General features: G+C 40.8%; 1 protein-coding gene and 1 long non-coding RNA gene across 2 annotated transcripts in view; one reads left to right on the top strand and one right to left on the bottom strand.

Moving 5' to 3' along the window:
* The window catches only part of LOC143154072 (icarapin-like), a 59,151-nt gene that overhangs the window by 6,357 nt on the left and 36,662 nt on the right, over positions 1–16,132 (top strand). The gene's annotated exons all lie outside the window — the stretch shown is intronic.
* On the bottom strand, positions 8,283–13,661 carry LOC143154076 (uncharacterized). Its single transcript, XR_012993982.1, has 2 exons — positions 9,364–13,661; positions 8,283–9,258 (listed from the first exon to the last, which is right to left on the bottom strand). It is a non-coding gene; the product is annotated as an uncharacterized LOC143154076 (long non-coding RNA).

Here is a 16,132-nt window from a genome sequence, read left to right on the forward strand (position 1 = left end):
GTTGAAATGGGCAAAATTTTATTCGCATAAAATGCGACGAATAGAATCAACGTATAACGATTTATTCGCGACGTTCGTTCGCGTGTACAGTTGGTACATTTTTATTTCTTCGTTAGGAAATATATCATTCTATAATTCAAAGTCTAATTTTTCGTTCAAAGGGTAACGTACGAAAAGAATTACTCGTCTTTCGTTATTCGAAATTTCTGTCTGGATAAAAATTTCGCCCATTTTCGGTACGAGAATATCTTCGAAATTGATTATTAAATCTTGCAAGCGTATCGTACTCGTCAGAAGGATGAACAAAATCTAACGAACGTGAATCCAGGAACGTTATCTTTCCAGAATTAACCGCTCCTTTATTTGTCTACCAAGATTAGAGCTACAAATATTCTTCTTTTTCCATTGAAAGGAAACGTTAATAGCGTTTGCAACGGGATCGAACATTGTCCATCACGAAAATTATCCAACGCTCCCTAAACGTTCCTTTCGTATGAAATTTAAAAATTTTTTATTCGTGGAACGTTGCACGACTCTCGTTTACAATATTTGTATCTCTACCGTGGATAGAGTAATCGCTTGGTGTGACGAAATTCGAGATCTCTACTCGGAGAATTGTTAAACGTCCGCGATGCACGTCGTTGTGGAATACGCGTTGCTGCAAAAGGAAATCAATCCCGACAATTTCTTCGGCGAAGCATTTTTGCAAAACTCTGTCGTAAACAGAAAGCTGTAACACGCAACGGAAACGTATCCGGTATCGTGTTCGCGCGATTCTTTTCCATCGTTACGACGAATAGAATACGCTTCTTCGGTTCGATCACCTATTTCAGAAATACCTCGTACGTGTCCGCCATTGGATATCTCGTGTATCGGAAAATCAGTTGCACGCAATTAGAACATTAATTCTCCGTTCGTGAATTATTTAAAAACGGCAGGAACGGTACGTGCTCGTATTTTTGTACACATTGCGTGACGTATAATCGATACCTGTTTCGCAGCGATCGGAAATCGCGAAACGGTGGAAGTGAAATCGAACAAAGACGATTCGAACGATAACACTTCCGAATACTCGAGAACAACGCGAGACCGACCGAAATCGAACCGACCAATTTTCCAAGAAAATTTCAATCGACACGGAGGGATAATTTCCAAAGAAAAATAATTTCCTCTTCGAAGGATCGTTAAAACAGAACCTTCTTCCTCCAAACATCCCTCGACCTAGCACCCCAAACGTCCCATCGTCGCGATACGATGCATTTTTCAACACCGTCCCTCCCATTGAAATATTCCTCGATAATTATCCAAAACATCGTGTTCAGAATTTCGGAATCTCGAAGATTGGAAGACCGACTGTATTATTTATACACGATCCAAGTACCGTTTATCTGCTACCACTATTATCTTGAACCGTATTCGAAGACTCGACTTGGGTTCGAAAGCCTAGCTTCGTTCTTCGCGGGCACATCTCTGTTCCCTGCACACACACGCGCATACATACACGGATCATCGAAGATCCAATCCCCAGTTGCCGTGAAATGTTTTCACCTATACGCGAGGATAGAAATCCCCCACCCGGACGCGTATGCGCACACGTATTTATAGTTTCACTCGTGGGGGATCGTGCGCGGGAATAAACGGTTACGGTGGCCGGGGTCTGTACCGTGGGTGTGCGAGTCTCCGGGCACGGGGTCTCGCTCGCGCTTGGGAGCGTGCGAGCGCACTTATGCCCACGGTGCCGTTTCGTTTCGTTCCACGTTTCCATCCAGCCCCGTTCCTCCCGTATACCTACTATATCCGTGCACGAAGCGCAGCCACGGATTATGGCCAACTCGTATTATTTTCCTGTCGAGAACAGCCCGGCCGACCGGTTGACGTAGTGGCGTTCGGCTCACCTTAAGTGGCAGTGGCAGCGCACAATATGCGGCCATTAGGTATGCCGGCCGCGTACCGGCACTACCGCCTTCGGATAATTTAAATGAAAAAAGGGGGGGGGAGGGTACACCCCCTCTACAGTTTGCCCGGCCCGCCGTGCTTTTTTTCTTCTTTTTTTTTCATTCCACGTTGACGATCGCGGCATCCGTTTGCCCGTCCTTTGGGTCAACTCTGCGATACACACGTTCGCCCCTCGAGTGCCGGCGGGTCTCCCCGGTAGAGGTCAGTTTAGCGCACGGTGATCAGCCACGTTATCAACGATTGAGTTTATGATTATGGGAACTCTCTGGACGCACGATAGCCGGTAGACAGCCGAGACAGAGAGCGGCCACGATAAGATAACTCGGTATCTTTCGGACAGCTTATCTTGTCACCTGTGCGAACCGTTAGAGTTCAATACCCCGCGTCGGTTGTTTAACACCGTCTCGCCAGGAGCTGAATTTAGACACCGGGGTAAGGGAACCGTTCGCTCTCCGAGAGGAAAAATTTATTTAACCTTCTCTTCTTTCGGCGAAGAACGCGTCGTTTCGTCGAAAGATCGTCGCGAGATTGCGCGATAAATTAACAATTATGGAACCTCGAAACGAAAGTGTACCGTAACGCGTTCGAAATTGGTGCGATGGTTACGACGCGCACGATACGCGAACCGTGAGCTTGAAATTTTTACGCGCTTCGTTGAAACGCGTTTGTCCGGACAACGAACTATCGTTGGGTGAAACGTTTCCACGTTACGCGAGAAAAAGGGAACAGACGTCGCAGGTTCGGTTGGCCGGTGGTCGATCGTCGAAGGTAAATTGTTCGTACGGTCGCGTGAGAAATTCAACGTCCGTGACACGTACCGTTGGAAAATGAAGTCGTAAGGCAACGGGTTAATACGCACGGTAAGCCTAAATTTGCGCTCCACGGACTCCCCTTAACTGTCCGGCCATTTCGAGCTTAACCGCCGTCGGACACTTTCGCGAAGTACGAGGGTGGGGTGCCATTTGGTCCAATTACCTCGAAAACTGTTAGGCGTACGAGAAAAGTTCAAGTGCGAAAATTGTTACGTACGAGTCGTGAATTCGCGCGGACCTAAGTACGATCGATCACGGTCGATGGTCGATCACCGTCCAGGAACGATTTCGAAGACTCGAAGAGTGGTGGTGGTGGTTCGTCCGTTACATTGTCGATTCGACGTCGACTCGAGGAAATTAGTCGAACTGCCGGCCGAAATGTTTCTGACACTTGGACAGGATCGGAAGCGGTGGGCATTCTCCGTTCGTTCCCGAACTTGTCCTTGCGATCCTTGATCGGAATCACTTTAAACTGCATTCTAGGCGGTTGTTCATACGTACGGTTTGCCCTCACCGCGTCCACTTCGAGGAAACACCGAACGATCGAATGTTTTCTTCCGGTGACTGGTGCGCCCCGAATCGACTTGTGCTTCGTCGTGTGTTCTCGGTGTACTTCGACGAGAACTTTCGATCGTTTTTCTTTTCTTTTTTTTTTTGTTCAGTTACGTTCGGAAAAGTTGGCCAACACCTTCGTCGAGAAACTTACGGTTAATCGAACCAACGATCAAATTCGAGGATATCGAACCGTTCGGAGTGTCGACGAGCGAATCGTTATTTACCTTTCGCGATGTTTAGGTACGGCTGTATCGAGCGAACAAAATTTATTGCGTTTCATGGGGGAGAAAAAAAAGCAGGAAAAAACGAAAGAACGTTACGCATTAGAAACAATTGGAATGGTAGTTTCGACACACGGTCGACGGTCGGATTTATAATTCTGTAAACTGCCGAGGACAATACTCTGTACTCAACGGGACACGAGATACTTACATCTGCGAAATACTGGTGCCTCGTGTCCCAGATAACTTGCGATGTATCGCTAGAAAGGACGTGTCAGGATTGAACTTTTCTTCCGCGATGGAACTACGTACCTGCAACTTACATTTAAGTCGAAGCTGGCAGGACGTTGTACGTTTTTGGAAATCGATAGATACCCGTGCAACGGAGAACGATGGAGACGGAGATACGGTTTCGGGTCTCGTGAGATCTAGATATCGCGCATCGGTGAATCATGGATAAACGAAATATATTTCTTTTCTTTTTCCAACGAAGCAATTGTTTTACTGTTGTAATTCTCTCGAAAATTATCGTTTCTTTGTATTTTGTACATTTCGTGTCGATATCGTCTCGAGTCAAGTGGTAATTTCAACGAATTTTGGAAACATTTCCAAAAATAAAGGTATCAATTTGATGGCATATTCCTCTTTGCATTACGTTGCCTTCTTTAGATATTTTACAATCTAGAAGCGTAATGTTCAAATGCAATTCAATATTTTTTGACTCGTTGGTTATAATTCGAACGGTAAACACTTTAATTAATAAAGTTCTCTTGGAAGGATAAAATCACCATTTAGATCCAAAGGAACGGACATTGCATACGTTGAATCTAATAAAGTAGGATTTGTATAGAAGTTGCATTAGAGTGGCACAGCTTTGTACATCGGTAACTGAACACCAATTTCAGTGGACTTACGAAAACGCATATAATAAATTTAATGCAGTATACGTTACATAAAAGCGCTACGTAACTATCTGCTACAATAATATAGAAATGTGCTGCATATGGTTCTGCTTAAAGTACGCAGAGTATAATTTCGCGATTACGTAGCTCCGCGATACATCTTCCTGACGAATGTGGAAATAAGAGGTAAAATTAGGGCTTTTCAAAGCGGATTGTCGTAACGAAATACAGAGGAATGCGCAGAGGAATATGATGCAAGGATTTTAATACACCAATCAAGCATATTATACGCGCATGCAACGCATAAATTTCCATGCTCGAAAAAGGATTAAATTTTAAATCTTTTATTTCAATATCAACAGGATTTGTTCTCCATTGTCAAATAATTTTAATTGCTCTCTACGCGACTTACAAATCCCCGTCGAATTAAAATCGTATAATTTTGTTTAGATCGTTTCAATTTTATCGTCTGTAAAATATCGTTACATTTTTTCTTATAGAAGCAGGTATACGCGAAATGAAAAAACATGTATGGTAATGTTTCAACATCGAACTATGGACGAAAAAAATCGTCGATAAAAAATAGGTCGCTAAAATTATTTTACACTGATTCCGTTACGGCAAACTATAATGGATTTGCATTTTCGTTCAACGCGATCCGTTTAACAAAGTTTACATCGTCACGTTCATCGAATAATTTACACAAATTTTATTCATATTTATCGAAAAAAAAATATAATAAAACCTACCTACGATACTAGAACGAAATAATTCGAAATGTTCAATTTGATACCGAATTAATAATATTCTAATCGATGATACCTACGTGATTTCCGTTGTCGTTTGCAACAATGGAAACCTGATCGTCTGTTGCTCGACGAAGAAGAGTAAAATTGTAAACGCGAGCAATAATATTTGCACGAGCTGGAACTGTACGGTATGCAATAAATTTCAAATTAAAACCGTCGACTACTTACCTGTTAATAATGAGCGGATAAAAGCCGTGATACAATTACAGACACGTTTTATTACGAATAATGTCGCGTGAAACGTAAAATGTAACGGTATTTCCGCGGAGAAATATCTGACACGTTATCTTCAAAATATGTCGCGAACTACGTTATAATGCGATATTAAATGCCCGTGAGGAGCGAAACGTTGCGTGTTTTCCAGAAAAGAGGAGAGAATGAAAGTATCCTTAAAACGTTGTTCCGCTGTTCCTCTAACAAGATCTTAATAAGGCGTGAAAACTTTTCAGCGTAATGTAATTTCGTGAAACTTTTCACGCGAAACTTCTCATATTAACGCTTCGATTCGCGCCGACGGAGACGACGGGATAACACCTACGTGAAAACGATTGGTTAAACAGACTTATAACGAGATCGGCAAATATAACGAGATCGACGAATGAAAAAGACGCGCGACTAATTTCGCAGATTGCTCCAAGTCGCGAACAAAAACGATTCCTCGAACGTGAGTCGCCAAGCAATATCGAAGATACTCGAGAGATAACATCCAAAGGTACGTCGATACCTTTTCGAGAGCACTTTTATCGAATTTTCGGCTTTGAAATTTTTACACGCACGAGTTTCGATTCGTCACTGTGGGATTAAAGGATCGACGAATTTATGGGAAATTAAGATCAACCTTGTGAAAGTTTTATCACTGCATTGGGGAAATATCGATCAGATAGGCTCAACCTTTTACTTATACGAACCCTTGAACATGAAACGATATTCACTTCTATGGTCGATCGATACAAATCGTGACGTTATTTTTCGCGCGTCTTGTTTCCCCTTTTTAGAATTGTGAACAAAAGTAGGGAAAATTTGATCGAAATAATATACGGAAGGGTCTCTTCTTTTTGTACAAATAAGTGAAATGTACGGAAATATTTTTTTCGATAGCCCGAAATAGGTTAAAAAATAGATCGAATAGTTTTCAATATACTTAATAACTACGGTTACTTTACAGACGTATTGGTCGTATCGGTCATAGATTGAAACAGAAGGATTTTTTCGATATTTAGTAATATTGGGAAAACCGGGGCTACTCTGGTTATTGCATTGAATCTTTCGATTCGAATTCAAATTTTTATGCAACGGGTATCGGATAAAATATTCTTTATCTTTTATTCGTTTTTCGATGTTTCTATCTAGATAAGAATGTCTAGATAACGACCTTTAACAAATTCTACGAATAAGAGTTCCATTGTCGTTCGTGAGAAGCGAAAAACGAGTCGATCGAATCAGCTCCAAGGGGTGAAGTATCTCAACGCAATGGTCACGCTATATTTAGTTATCGTTACGACTTGCTGTAAATTATTGCAGTGAACGCAACGTACACGATACATGTAAAAGTAATGAGATTATTCATTCTTTTAATACTATCGAGATACATTTCCAATTGAAATCGATGTCTTCTTCTCGCTCCAATTTAATACACGTTCACGAAATATTTCACATTTATCGAAACCTGGCTTCACCGTTACAGTGTACGAAATCTTGCTTTATCTCATAATCGTTTTATCAACACACGAAAGAGTAATTCACAAAAATATAGCACACTCTAAAGAACATTGAATATCGATAAAAATTTCAGTAGCTCCATCTAAAATATTAATAAGGCATCGTTCTTCTTGATTATTTCTTGCAAATGCAACGAAAAAATGATCAAAAAAAGAAAAATTGACGAAACGATAAATCCATCAACAAGCGAACGAAGAAGAAAATTTTACTTAATCGCAATACTTGTTTTCGATAGTAATTTTTATTACGTAGAATTTATCGAGATTGTATTACGAAAGATGGAGGAATTTTTTTTCGTTTCGTTGATAGTTTATACTAAGATTCGATGACTGCGCCAAAGCGTTCCGCTCGTGGCTCGTTATCGCTCCATTTCGCTGTTTCGATGCCTCTCCTCCGCGACATTCAATAACGAAAATGCGTGTAATTCGAGGTGGGACGGCCAATCTGATTCGTTGGCAACTTACAATCCCCGCACGGTAGTTAGGAGCAACATTTCAATCGAGAATTTCCTTTATCGTTCTCTTATTGGCATATCGTTCATACTTGCTGTTTGCATTCCAACGACATCATTTGTAAAAATGATCGGTAAATCCGTCTTACCGAATCAAGAACAACTCGCTTCGATATCGAAGCCGGATTCTGTGGGTCTGATAAGTATCGATTGCACCGAACGTGTAATTAAATTTATTGGAATTTTGGGTTACGAATTCGATTAAATAACAGCTCGGTATTTCCATTTTATCGATAAATCAAACTTTATTGATATTCCAGAAGGGGACTTTAACTTTATTGATATTGCTCGATAAGTTTCGTCGTTTGATAAGAAATGGAGTTAGGTTTGTCGTTTGATTTTTCCAAAGATGATACTACCGTTGGATGAACATGTGTGAATTTGCATATAGACGTGTCGACTCGTTCGTATATTTACAGTTGTTCAAAGTTCAAGTGTCGTAATATTTGTTTGCAATGGAAGAAACGACAAAACTTATCGAACAACAAACAAACTCTTATTTTGTTTAATAAACGTCATGTATTCGTAAGATAGAATCTTCTAGAAGATTCTAGAAAGACGTTCTATATATACACATGCATAGACACGTGCATACATTTATATATAATTATATATACACACGCATGCATACGGCTACCAAAGATAATTTTTGTTGCATCGTCTCTAGATGGAAATTGAGCGAAATTAAATATGAGCGTATAAACGCGTTGAAAAGTCAGGAAAGAAATTAACCAATTACATTATTCACTAAATACTATATCATTATTTGGGTAGGGTGGGGACTCACGTATAAGACGTAAAGGAGGTAACCAGTTCAATGTACAGGGCAATCGTTATTTCGATTCTGTGCTGCGTACAAAGAATTATGGAAGCGTTCGGTCAGTCGACAGACAATCCAATTACCGACGAGTTGCGAAGCCATAAACTTCGACCCCTGTGGCCGCTAACTATCGAGTAATTATGAATAGTCGAGTGCATATCGCACGTGGAAATCGGAACTGAATTGGTTAGTTGGAAATTCATTTGGAACCAATCATAAGTCCCGTCCTCTATTATCTACCTCTTTTCTCCCTTTTGTTTCTTCATTCGCTCAATTCGTTGCACTTGCATACGTAGCGGTTTAGTAATGAAAGGACTACGAGAACATAAAATACACATCGAATAATAACACGGCGACAGAGGTTTGCGAAGCAACTCGAAACTCTAAAATAAAGTACAGGGAGGGAAACTTTCCGTATTTCATCGGCGAGAGACCAATCACTTACGGATAAATAAATTTCAAACGTAATTTCTCTTTATCCTTACAGTATTACGTTACTTTCGGGTGATGCGCGATTTTTCGTCCCATTAACGCAACCAACATACGTGTTTTCTTTCAATCGTTAAATGTTGCACAAATACGAGGAAAATTATCGTCACTTACGTAAAACTGTTACATTTTTCATAAGTTTTGTTACAAATTCGCAGAAATGTTAGAAATGCATATTCATCGATGTTCTTCATTTGCGTACGTTCTACGATCGTTAAGAGTAATGGTAAATGATTCTTTCTATAATATATATTTCAAACTGTCGGGAAGAACGTAGGCAAGATTCTATAAATGTTTCTCGTGATTCCTTCCACACGTATGCGTTTAAATGCATTTTTTGCTCAATCTAACGTTTTCTTACTTTCATTTATGCTTTTCTTGCAATTTGCGATCCATCTTGATTCACCGACTGACGCATTTATTATAGTCGATACTAATGAAGTCGAGACTACTTGAATAAATTTCTATAAAGAAAAAAGTTCATTAGCAACCCTGGGACAAGACGTTGTCGAATGCAGCAAAATACAGCCAAAACGTTACTCAGATATCGTATATTCAAATGTAATTACCAATCGTTAAAATTAATCGTTTTAATCGGTTCGATTAAATTCTCCAATGACTTCGCTGAACGAATTATTGACGAATTGAGCAAAATCGTCCACAGAAAAATTCATGGCATTCCGTTTCAACGAAATGGCCATAAATAATTCACGAATATTCATAAGTGGTAGGACGAATTGAACATTATTAACGAAACATCGGTCGAGCAAGTGTCCAAGACGGTAGAAGGAAGGTAGAGAATGGGAATCTTGTTCCTGGAACTTCTCCCACCAGTCGAGTCGATTCATTCGTTGACCTTACCGTAGAAGATTGGATGCAGCTGAATAAGTAACGAAGAATAACACTTGATCATTATTGAAATGGTATGTAATCGTCTGTATTGATCAACAATGATGTACATAGATTACAAGCGATTGGCTTCTCTGAAGAAGACAGTGACGCACACGTGCACGTTCAATTCTCGAGTTATTTTAAACATCGTAACATGTAAGAAATTACTGCAATTGTAAATAAACATTGGCAATTAAATGTAATACACCGTTATCATAAATGTCGGTGGAATTCTTCTTAATTTTAAAGAAAGTACGCTTCAAGGAAGTTACGCGACTATAATTTTTCAATTGCTACAAATTACTCCAATATGCTGTTAACATTCACAATTAAATTTAACGTACCGTTATCGTAAAGATATCGTTGAAATTCTTCTCAACTTGAAAGAAAGTACAATCTGAGAAAATTACGCGACTATAATTCTTCAATTGCTACAAATTACTCCAATATGCTGTTAACATTGGCAATTAAATTTAACATACCATCATCGTAAAGATATCGTTGAAATTCTTCTTAAATTGAAAGAAAGTACAATCTGAGGAAATTACGCGACTATAATTCTTCAATTACTACAAATTACTCCGATACGCTACATAACTTAATTTTCCATAGTTTGTACCATCTCGAAAAATTCGATCATCGGCTCGTTTCTTATCGAATAACCGTGTTGTCGGCACGATGATACTGTATTCCCGGAAGTCTTTTAAAGAAGACTTGTGCTCCGAGTGGTTTCGAATACGATAGTTACGAAGTTCGTTCGGTGCGGATTCTCCCCGGAGATGTGTAGGGTATTTCATCCATTCCGCGAGGAACGTAATTTCTACGATTACAATTAAGCGCTGGCAATAATATATCATTATTCGAATTCCAGCGCAAGGAATATTCCCCGTCGAGCACGCTCAGCGGGGAGGACCACCGTACAACGTGAACGCTGTTAAAGCGATAACGGTATATAATTAGCAGTTCCGCGTATATCGTGTACTTAGCAATCCATGGAAGACGTATGAAGTCACCGAGGAAACGGTTTGATCAACGTTGACTCATCGTCGTCGTCGTCGTCGTCGTCGTGGTCGTGGTCGTGCCGCATTACTCGAACACCTAACCTCGATTTTCTCTCGTTTCCGGTTTTCGCGGCCGGTAATCGCCGTGGCGAAGAATCGACACGTACACCGGGTGAACGCGGATCATCAGGTGCAACGAAAGTAGCGTAAGTTCCATCGATCACGGTTTAATTCTCGTTCTCCTTCCACCAGATGGGAACTGGTTTCCCAGACGTTACCATCTCGCGCTAGTTAATCCGTTTTTGCTCGTTAACGCAAGTATTCTTCAAATTCTACTTCGCCAAACCGGTATAGCGCGACGATGCACTTCAAGTTCAAGTGCATAAACGAGTCTCTCGAGTTCTCGCCGCTTTTGATACTCTCTGTCTCTTAAATATGCGACGAATGAAACCATTTAGCACCGATGGTACGCGAAAGAATTCCTCGATCACCCGACGATAACGCTATTGTTATGCAAACGATAACGCGCGTACGTGTGCGCGTACGCGTGTGTGCGAATACGCACGAACCATCTTCGTTCTTTTTTCTTTCTTATTATTTCTTTTTTTTCTTCTTTTTTTGCATCACGTCGACGAGCTTATCGTTCGACCAATCCCATTACGCAACTTCCAGACGCAGCAAGCGAACCAGAAACTAATAAGGAATCATCCATTACGTCGATGTTTTCTTAATCAGCCGTTTCTTGCCAGTTTCCCGCGTGACGTGGAAAATTACGATAAAACGCGAGCGGCCGTTAAGCGAACGCATCGGATTAAATCGATGCATCGGTCGTTTAGCAAATTATGTGGATCGCCTCGATTTACAACGTAATCGCGTATTGGGTTCTCGGTGAATTTTTAAAATTCAATTCACGTGTTTCAATCGCGATGGGAACACGATACGCGTCCACTGTACCGATGCGCAGCCGCGTGTCTGCGTTAAATACCTGTGGATATTCGAATCAAGGTTTTGCGTATGGGAATCGCTGCTGCTCTTCCGGTATACCTACGTTTCAACCCATTCCTTTTCCTCTATTTTCTTATCACGGTTCGGTCACCTTGACTTTTGTCTTTTTTTTTTTCTTCGATCGTTCGCGGAAATAAAATATTTCATTCGCGAAGGAAAATGAATTCCAGACGAGAGAAATAGGTAATCGGAAGCATTTTCGGTAATATTTCGATCCTTAATATGCGTACACGAAGCAGTGGAAATTAACCGAGCATTTGTCGCGCATAGAATGTATACATCGTTACGGTAATAAAATTGAGAAACGTTGCAAGACAAAGGGGAAAAAAAAACTCTTCTCGATTGGTTACTATAAATCAAGAGAAAAGACTATTTTGTCATGTGCACGATCACGTCTGTTCGAATGTCCCTGCGTTGCAAGTAACGTAATATATTGTTCTTTGACACGCGACAACAACATTACAGTATCTCGGAAACAAAACAATTTCGAACCGACGTTTATACGAATTTTTTCCAGCGTTCTGTGTGCCTGGTACGTCGAAGAAGTTTGCTCGTTGAAACATCAAACGCTCTCCAGATTTTCGAGTTTAAACTTGAAAATCCACTCGGTTCGATGTAACAACGCCTGCGACTGTTTTTTCAATTCCTTCCTTTTTAACGCGCGTCGTATCGCTCGCGTAAAAGTACAAAAGCATACACTGCTCGACAACTGTGATAAAAATAGTATCGCCTCTCGCTTCGAACCATCCGTAAAGTGTGTAGATATTTGTCTAAAGTCGTACAATAGCGAAACCAATATTTAAAAAGGTTCAACTTTAACACCGAAGGCTCGTGGTACCCGGGCTGCATTTTGTGCACCGCGATCCCCAACTTTTATTTCCCTTCGTATGTTCCCGAAGTCGTTTCAACCTCTTGAAATATAGATTTTCTAGGGGAAATTTCAAGGAATGGAGCGATATTTTTCACGATAAGGCAACAGTATCGAGTTTTTTTTCCCCCCTTTAATCGGTAATCCATAAATCTTACGTTCCAACGTGATTCGAAGATTGCGTATTGAATCGCGATTCGACGATCGTGCGCGATAATTCCTCTCGATTTCGAAACGGAATTTTTCATATTGCATTATTTCCAAATTTTTGGCACATTTCTCTACCTCTTACTTAATTATGCTGCAGCGATCTAATAAGTATAATTGTAGAGTAGAAGCACCGAAGAGGCCAAGTGCCAAATAGGAGATTTGAAACTTCGATGGAACGAAGAAACGTTGAACAAGTGAACAATGTTCAGCGTTTTGTATTTAACTCTCGATACATTGTCCTTTCCCAGAGTTATTAACAATTTTGAAACTTATCCCCTTTGGTACTGAATATCGATCTCGACAGAAATGATTTCCAAACAATGTTTCGACCATAAATATTTCGTATCGCTTCTAATTGTCAAAGTTCCAAGATTACCTACGACTTCCTTTTTTTTCTTCGCGATGTGCAAATTTTTGTTAAGCATCGATACAAACGCAACGGTATCGAAGTATGCGATCCTCGAGCAAGGTCTCCGCTATCTATTGCACTTTTGATTCAAGGATCCTCCATTGTAGTTTCAAACGAGAGACAAATATGTCGATAGTGAACGACCCTTGAACCTCGACACACTTTCACATTCTTCTTTCGTACGTCTTTGAACTCAGCCGTTACACAACCATTAATAACTTCTCGACGTATATTCTCGGTGGCCGCAGATTGCTATGTCAAAACCGCATGATTTGTAAACGATCATACGGCGATGGTCTTCCCTTTCCTATTATTCTACAAACATCAGAAGCATCGGTTCGGATTCGATACGTTCATCGATTCTTCGGTATCCTTAAAGGTCATTTAAAGGTCGTATCGTTTAACACAATGGAAATTGTTTCGATATATAAATATATATATATCTTTTTATCGCGGGAAAAGAAATCGATATTAATTTGCACGAAAACTCGAAGACAATTGAAACGTTTAACATTCAACAACGATCGTAGCAGTATCGCAACTGGATCCCACCAATGAACAATTCGTACGAATTGAGAACAAGGTTGAAAAAGTCGTTGGCGAAACGGTGATTCGAGGGAAACGTCTCACCGTGTAGATTTTGAAAGGTAGATTTTTAAATCGAATCGATTCAGCTGTTTCGGGGCCGTTCCCCCTTTCCTTTCTTCCTTTCTCCCTTACTCCGTCCCTCCCGCTTCTCTTAATTACGAACCAGCAGTCTTACAGGTACGGTGGTTCCAGAGGGGTCAGCTTTTTTGGCATTCCAGCTCTACTTTTTCTCGAACCCTTCCCCCTCCCCGGGGTTTTTCTTAATCACGATCCCGGAGATAGAGTTTCGTGGGTTAAACATTTTTGGCATTCCCTTCGCCGGTCTTCTTTCTCTCCCTCTTCGGTGTCCCCGCTCCTCCTCCACGGGTCCCCTTTACCCTATCTCTGCTCTTAATCGGCATCCACGGGCATCTCGCAGGGGCACTGTACTTAGAGAACCGTGTCTCTATTCAACCGCGAAGAAGTTCATTGTACCTTTTCCTGGCGCGTATTACGCCACCGTTCGTCCGAGGAAAACGTGTCGGCGTAGAGCCGGCCGGACGGCCGGTCGGTCGGTCGCATTCCAAGATGAGAGTTGGCAGAGGCAAAGAACTGGAACGACTTCCAATTATCGACAGCCTCTAGCGGAAGTGTGCACGTTGAAGGACTTCGTCGCGGACAGTTGGAAATCATCGTCGCTGGGAACTCGGTTGGTTTTCTTCGGTGCACTCGGCGAGTGCAGCGTGCACCGCGACGGATTGATGCTAACGTGTCCACACGTGCACGTTTCTTTCCGTATGTGTAACTTCTTTGCGCTTCCTCGACTTGACAACCGTAACGAGCGTAACGAGAACGACGACCAAGCGAACCAAAGAGAGAACGAGTAAGAGAGAGAGAGAGAGAGAGAGAGAGAGAGAGAGATGTCCTCTCACGGTCAACCGTATATCCTTTCAAGCGAGTCAGCATATGCACTTCCTACTCTACGTACATTACGTACATGCATAACTGAAAATGAATTTCATTATGATAATCCTTCTTTATTACTTGCGCCGCGTTGACAAAATGCAATATGCATGAAGCTGGCATGCGCGGTATCCACGGACGCGTTAATAGCCATCGTGTACAATTTCACGGTGGTGTAGTGTCCCGTGCGATCGCCATTATTTAACGACGATTTTCTTCAAGCTCCGATATCATCGTACCTGATCGTAATTTTCGTCCGTCTTCGGCTCGATGGCTTTCTTTCGACAATATCGGTTACTCGAATTCTTACGGAATGGTTGGACCTGGATCGGGAGACCGTTGTACACGCGTTGCGACGTTTACAGTGGTGTAACGTTTATAGAATTCAACCCGGTGTTTCCACGGAACTTGGACACTGGCCGTGTGTGATTATTTCACGAGTTCGCGATCGATGTATCGTTACGTAGATTCTGTTCGGTTTTATTTAGCAATTCTGGACAAACGTGGCTCGCTCGAGACCTTACGTCAGTCGTCTTTCAAACATTCAAAAGAACAGATAAGAAACGGTGTTATTCGTTTCGTCGTTTTGTTTCTCGAATGATGGTACTACCGTCTGACCACATTTGACCAAAAATTTCCATTTAATAATTTTGTAGCAACAATAACATTGAGTTGTTAACAATATCAATACATTCGTATATATATTACCGAATATATATTCTTCGTATATATATTCTTTCTGTGTATAATTCTAAATTCGCATATACGCGTGGATGTGTTATATAAAAATATAAAAGTGATATTCGTTGCATAAAATTTGTTTAAGATGTACTACTTATTGCACAAGATCTCTCCATAAAAATCTCCCTTCGTTTTAACGACTACTTTACGCACTTTTAACGTTCTCATTATAAGTTTTACGTAACCTTTGCTGACGGTATACTGCACTCGTTCCGTAACGTGTGCTCTTATATATTTTATTTCAAAGGATTTTTAAACTTGAATTCAACGTTTACGCTTCGATTCGAAAGAAAGAGAAACATTTATGAAAATTACAACACGGTGTATCAAATAATCCTAAAGCTTGCGGAAAATTGAAAACGGAGTACGTTAATACGAATCGTGAAGGAGAAATTCGAAAAATTGTGCCAAAAGTGTATCGAGCAGGATGATGTTTCGTCGTAAACATCTATACAAGGAAACATGGGCGCAAAATTATTTTACGTAGACAGAATCTTCTAAACAGCAAGAACAAAATTTTCCATCAATATCCTTCAACGGATAAACGTACAATTGTACGCAACAGTCTCCCTTCGCGATATTTCCAAACTTTTGGCCGATAGTGTATGCACATCTGGAGAAAAGAAAAAATCCATTTAATAATTTACTCGTTCGAATTAATTTCTCTCAATTTTCAAGCACAC

This window comes from Ptiloglossa arizonensis, chromosome 13 (assembly GCF_051014685.1).
Source record: "Ptiloglossa arizonensis isolate GNS036 chromosome 13, iyPtiAriz1_principal, whole genome shotgun sequence".
Classification (NCBI taxonomy): Eukaryota; Metazoa; Arthropoda; class Insecta; order Hymenoptera; family Colletidae; genus Ptiloglossa; species Ptiloglossa arizonensis.